The sequence below is a fragment of the Ursus arctos genome, unplaced genomic scaffold (assembly GCF_023065955.2).
Source record: "Ursus arctos isolate Adak ecotype North America unplaced genomic scaffold, UrsArc2.0 scaffold_34, whole genome shotgun sequence".
Taxonomy (NCBI): Eukaryota; Metazoa; Chordata; class Mammalia; order Carnivora; family Ursidae; genus Ursus; species Ursus arctos.
The window spans coordinates 29,476,910-29,482,909 of record NW_026623030.1 but is presented as its reverse complement, the minus strand read 5'-3'; the positions used below and the strand labels follow the sequence as shown (position 1 = coordinate 29,482,909).

Genomic DNA, 6,000 nt, shown 5'->3' with positions numbered 1-6,000 from the left:
TCACTAAGAAGGAATAGAGACAAAACAAGTGGATGTAACATTTCTATAGCCCTCAGAAAATGGGGCGAAAGAGCCAGCACTGCTCCCCTTCCTGATGTTCCTTTCCTGCAGTCCACTCTTCTACGTGAGGTGCGAAGAGACGTGATGTCCTTTGGTGGTGGAATGCAGAAGATGAGAAGATGTAGGCAGATGTGGTGATGCCTAAAATAGGGAGGGGCACCTGTTTGAGGCACGATCGTGAGGTCGGTGTTGTCTGAGAATTACCACAATGCATCTCCACACCATCCAATCAGGTAGTGGCACTTCTACATCCTTAGACCACAGAGAGTGTGGAGGTGTCAGACAGCCTGCTCAAGACCAGCGTGATTGTCAAGGTCATTCCCATAGATCGAGGAATCATGGTTCCCAGAACTAAGCACCCCTAGTACGGTCTATGGGTAAGGTGTGTGGAGGTTGGTTCCTTGTGTTTTATCACCATGGAAATGAGGTGGGTGCCAAAGAGTGGAGGAGCTCCTGATGATGGAGGTGGAGAGGAAGGGACGTTGACTGAAGTATGGGTCCTGGGAATAGCCAGGAGGAGCCTTCTTCCTGGGGGAAGTGTCTGAAACCCCAGGACTGCCTGCCCCTTTCCTGTTGGGAGGGTGAATGGAGCATAAAACCAGAGTGCTCAAGGTATGATAGACAAGAGTCACCAGCTCAATTCAAGATGTGGGTGGCCTGTGGATATTAACTCACTGAGGGAGTGACTGGAGGAGAAACCTGAAGGACAGGGCAAGCAGGGAAATTGCAGGCCTGACTGCTGGAGGCTGATGAGTCGCCAGTCACCTCCCATTGTGGCCGTTCATTGTCTCTATTGCCTCTTTCTTGTTCTTTTTGGATGGATGTCCTCCTTTCTTTCCCCTTTGTGAGAAGCCTCAAGGTACTTATTAAAGTCATTTTCAGATTGCTTTATTATTTTTATTTCCTCTGGAGTAAATGCATCCTGATTATTGATTTTGTTGGATCTGTTTAGTACTGTGAGGTGTTTTGTTTTTTTTTAATTGTGTTTTGGAATTTCTATTTTCAGACTTTTCTTTAACGGGATTTTACCCCCAACTTCTCTCTCTTTCTGTGCTCACCCCCACCCCCTGTTTGACCTCTTCATAGTTACTACACCACACCCTGAATGCCCCCCCCAGTCTTGAACTAGATTTTATTACTGGTAGCCCAGTTCCCATACTCGGTGATATTAGGGCATAACACAGCACATACACTGAGCCAGTGGGCTTCTCCCTCTGCCTCCCCAGGTGCATTACCTTGTGTAGGCTAGAATTCTGGGAAGACGTCAATTACTTTCAGCTTTCTTTGGTGGCTGGGGGCTGGACCAGCCTCGGGTCAAGCAGTGAGCTCTGCTTGGGTCTCTTGCCTCTTGCAGGAATTTTGAGTCCCACACATACTGAAAAACCAAACCAAACGAAACCAAACCTTGACCCCCAATTCTGTGCCTATGTCTGGTTGGAGAATCTGGTAGTTCCCGGAGTTCAGCTCACCATTGGTGCTCCAGCCATTCATAGTACTCAGAGATTTTTACCTCATTTCTGAGCAGGGCAAACCCTTTAAAATCTTCTCTAGTGTTTATTACGGCCATGTGTTTGGAACAGTGAGGAAAGGGTCAGGTCAAAGCTCGACTTAACAGGATTGCCTCGTTACTCGTTAGGATACAGACGTGTAGTGCAGGTGAGCACGCCACACGTTGGGGGTGATTTATCTGCTGGGAACCTCACGATGTACTTAATACATATTATTTTATTATATTCTTACAACATCATTGTGGAGCACTATTACTCCCGTTTTATAGAGTAAGACACTCATGGCTCAGAAAGAAGACAGAAGTTGGTCCCACATCCCATGGCTTGTGGATTGCAGAATCACCCCCAACCCGGGGCCTACCTCCCAAACCAGAACTCTTAGCCACCGTGCCCTGCTGCATCCCTGAAGTTGGGGGGTCATCTCACGAAGCCCTTTCCTTCTGTCCTAGGAAAATGAACTGAAGGATGCCGCCCAGGGGGAGTACCGCCTGAGACCGCACGATGCAGGCCTTCCTGCAAGGGCCTGGCAGCCTGACAAGGTAACAGGAGGCGGGGTGGCAGGGAGGAGGCCTCGGGGAAGGGGGGGCAGGGGCGGAGGGCATCACACAATGCCACCCAGTGCGTGGGCGGCCGTTCCTGGGTCACGCCTCTTCTGTTCCCTCATGTGATGCCCACACAGACCATTCAGCGGTGTCTAGTTCGGTGTCCGCTGGTGATCTCCAGTTGGAAGTCTGTTGGGATCATATCCTTAACAACAAGGCTAGAGCAAATCACCCATACCAGTCACCCCCCAGCTTTTATCAGCCTGGTCATGGCACTGCCGTCCACCCAACTGCCCAGGGCAAGGTGCTAGGAGCCACCTGGATGCTTCCCTGACCTCACACCTGCAGCCGGCTGGTCAACCAACAAGCCACATCAGACCTTCCCTTCCCGTCTCCATCTCTGTCACCCCCTCCAGGCCATCCCTTTCTCCTGCCCCAGGCCTGAAAACATCCCCTAATGGGCCCGCCTCCCTTCTTGTCATCCTGGGTCATTCTCTGGCAGCAGCTGAAGTGCTCTAGTGATACGACCAGCTGACAGTGCTCCTCGGAGCACCCTTCCAGTGCCTCCCATGCATGAGGATGCCACTCCTCCCCACGGCACCATCTTGTTCAACCTGAGCTGCCTCTCCGCCTTTGACTCATGACGTTCTGGCCACTCTGACCTTTTCGTTCCTCAGTCCACCGAGCTTGTCTCAGCACTCAGTAATTTTCTCTGCTTAGAATCCTACCCTCTCATCTTCAAAGACGTGCCAGCTTCTTGGCAGGCATCCCGAAGACTTACCTTGTCAGCAGGACTGTCCGTTGCTGCACACTCCGTGCCCATCCCTCGCTCCTCCTCTGGTCTCTGTGACCTCACTGGTTTTGTTCTCTTGTATCTCTGATCACGTGGTCTATCATGCATCTTCATTTATGTGTCTGTCTGTCTGCTCGCTGGGAGAATGCTGGCTCCCAGGGAGCAGAAGCCTTTGATGTCATATTCATCAGTGTATCCCCAGCACCCGCAACAGCCCGCGTAGTAGGTGCTCAGAGAGTACTGGTTGATGACTGACTCGTAGTTTGCAGTTGCTAATTTCACAGCCGCACTAACGCATGTTTCAAAGAATAACCGAGTTCTAACAATTCACACAAAAATTAGAGCTTTCTTGATTTGATACTTATTTTTCTGCCCTCCAGTTGGCCAATTTTTTTAAAAAGATGTGCTTTTCAGAAAATAACAAGTGTTAGCAAGGATGTGGAGAAATTGGAACCCTCGTGCACTGTTGACAGGAATGGAAATGGTGCAGCTGCCGTGGAAAACAGGATGGCGGCTCCTTAAACAATTAAAAATAGAGCGGCCGTATGATCCAGTACTCTCCTTCTGGGTTTATAGCCAACAGAATGGAAAGCGGGGTCTTGAAGAGATAGTTGATACCAGTGTTCCGAGCCGCACCATTCACACTGGCCGAAAGGGAGCAGCCTAGGCATCCGTCGACGGCTAAGTAGAGAAACCGTGGTCCGTATTGATGATGGGATGCTATCCAGCCTTAGAAAGAAGGACATTCCGACACCTGCTACCACCTGGCTGAAGCCTGAGGGCACCATGCTCAGTGACACAAGCCAGTCCCCAAAGACAGATACTGTGTGATTGCACTCAGGTCCCTGGAGATTCAGGGACGGAGATCCTCAGGGACAGAGAGTAGAATGGTGGCAGCCAAGGGCTGGGACGGGAGGGTTAGTGTTTAATGGGGGCAGAGTCTCAGGTCGGGGAGGACGAAAAGAATTCTGGAGATGGTCAGAGGTGACGGCCGCACAGCAGTGGGAATGTGTTTCGTGGCACTGAGCTGTATGTTTTAAAATGGTTAATAGGGTTCAGTGTTATGCGATGTGTATTTTACACTATTTTCTGAAGAGCTGTGTGCTCGCTGTGTCCCAGCCCTCCATGCAGTCCCTTTCCCCCCATTGCACCAGCTCCTGCTCTCTCTGTGTTCTTTCTTTCCAGATCTGCTCTCGGGAAAGGCTCTGATAAACTCAGCCTCACTGGGGCATGAATGCATCACGAGGCTTAGTGACTCCTTCTGCCCGGGGCTATTTTTATTTAAACGGGAACAGACATATAAAGTCATGGTGGAGTTTCAGGCGGCAGATACAGGCTGAGAATAGGGCTGGTGAGAGCTGGCTGTAGGACCCGTTGAACCTGGGATGGTTTTCTCTCTTCTGCTCACCCCATGTGCACTTCTGTCCGCTCCCAGGCTGGACTTCTGTGCCTGGAGTGGTGATTGCAGCTTTGTGAGGGCACAGAGATGGGGCAGAAGCAGGGGTGATGGTCCTGCTGGGGACATCTAGCCTGGCCAGTGCTGGTCGGCAAAGGGTTAGAGTCAGAGCTCTTGGGTGTCACCCCCTGGGTGAGGTCTCTTCTCCTGGACCTGCTGCAGGGCCGTGCCGATGGGCAACGCTGCTCCCATAAGATCCTTACAGACCTCAGTGTGTTTTCACTTAAGGTTTGAAACTTCTTCCCATGCTGCCTCTCTGCCTTGGCCTTTTAAACAAGGCTGTGCGGCACAGACAGGAGCTTGTATTCCTTTCAGCTTTGCAGAAGTGCGTGCGGGCGCCCAGTGACTCACCAGCGCAGACAGGAATAGCAGGGCTTTCAGAGAGAAGCAGGGAGACTGGCAGGGCCGTGCAGCTCTGCCCTGCCCCTCTGCTCCCTCTGCAGGCTCAGTGTTTCTTCGTGCGCATGGGTGGGCTGTCTGAGAGAGAGAGATGGGGACAGGGATGGGATGGGGTGGGGACGGGATGGGATGGGGTGGGGATGGGATAGGGATGGAGATAGAGAGGGACCGAGGGAGAGGGAAAGCATGGGGAAACAGCCATTCTCCCAAGACTGTCCTTGGGGCCGGTGTGTGTGTCCTGGGGCAACTAGGGGAGGTGAAGGGGTTGGTTAGTGTTGCTGACATAAGTATTGAACCCAGCACCAGATTCATGGGTGGGGGAGCTGTCCCTGCAGACACACAAGGAACCCTCCTGGTTCTTGGGATGAGGTCTGGAAATCCCCAGTGGGCCCCCCACCCATCTGAGTCTGGCTTGGGGTTGCGGTCTGCTTCTTAGGAGGCCCGGCTATCACACCCTAGTTGTCCAGATGTTCCTGCGCTTTCTCCCTCGTCCTCCTCCATGTCCCTTCAAAGCACTGACTTCAAGACCAGTACGACTTGGGTTCCCCGATGTTACCACTTCCTCTCACATTACTGCGGGGACCTGCAGTATTTCCAGGTACCAGAGTACAGCATTTGGCTCTGTGTGGGGTGTGTAGGGCTTCCGGGCAGGCCTGGCGCTCCCCCGTCTGCACTGACCAGCTCGTGTAGCGTTCCCGTGGGACAGTGGGCCCTGCACCTGCCAGAAGGCTCTGGACACATGCGTGCAGGTTGGGATGGTCCATTCTGGGCCCCAGCCCCGCGCCGTGCCCCTTGGCGCGTGATTCCTGGCTGCCCTCTGCTCTTGGAGGGGACTGGTTAGCGCAGGACCGCTCCCCGCCTGGGGGCCCAAAACCCATGTCGGCCCCCCGACAAAACGAGAGTCTGAGGCTGCTTCTTGGAAACACCTTACTTCAGTGCACTTTGCTTCTCTGCTGCTGGAGGATTGCTGTCTTTCTCGATTTAATCTACCAGAGGCCCAGGAGGAAGTAGTGGGCCCCTTCCAGCGGGGTGGTGGCAGGGGGGGCAGTGGCAGGTGGGGCCACGGGGAGAGGGCGCCAGGGAGAGGCTGCCCGAGTGGACCTGTGGCTGTGGGGGGAGGACACTGTGCCGGGGTCCCCAAGACCACCCAGGTGCCATGATTCGCTGGGAAGACTCGCAGGGCTCAGCGCACAGGCATGCTCATGGCTACGATTCATCATGAGGGAAGGACACAGAGTACAC

The 6,000-nt window shown here is 53.2% G+C and overlaps 1 protein-coding gene across 1 annotated transcript in view; it reads left to right on the top strand.

Moving 5' to 3' along the window:
• Positions 1-2,029: 2,029 nt before the first annotated feature.
• RIMBP2 (RIMS binding protein 2) overlaps positions 2,030-6,000 on the top strand; it is an 86,808-nt gene continuing 82,837 nt past the window's right edge. The window contains exon 1 of the mRNA XM_044389833.3: positions 2,030-2,107. The gene's annotated coding sequence lies outside the window, so the exon portion shown is untranslated. The remainder of the gene's footprint in view (positions 2,108-6,000) is intronic.